The following is a 341-nucleotide window of genomic DNA, read 5'->3' as shown; positions in this document are numbered from 1 at the left end:
TGATTATTGTCTGATACAGAATCCATCAATTTTCCGGGAAGTTTATCAAACCTTTACTCATTAATTCGTTCTGTATATGTTGTATAGTATGTGTCTAGTGCAGTCATTTCCTTCTCCTTTAGAATGACATATCTGTGTGTACAATAAATGAAACGACTAAGGGGTCTGAAAAATATTGTGATAACTCTAAACAGGAAGTTATTTATATTCATGTGGGATCTATATACATTTGTGGGGATATATGAATGAACTTCAAGGAGCACATTTAACTCTATCAGTGGATGTATTTTTTATATGGACCCACTTTAGTTATGCTGCACAATGGACATACAGAATATAGT

The sequence above is a fragment of the Plasmodium inui genome (genome assembly GCF_000524495.1).
Source record: "Plasmodium inui San Antonio 1 unplaced genomic scaffold supercont1.13, whole genome shotgun sequence".
Classification (NCBI taxonomy): domain Eukaryota; phylum Apicomplexa; class Aconoidasida; order Haemosporida; family Plasmodiidae; genus Plasmodium; species Plasmodium inui.
Note: the sequence above shows the minus strand (reverse complement) of the source record.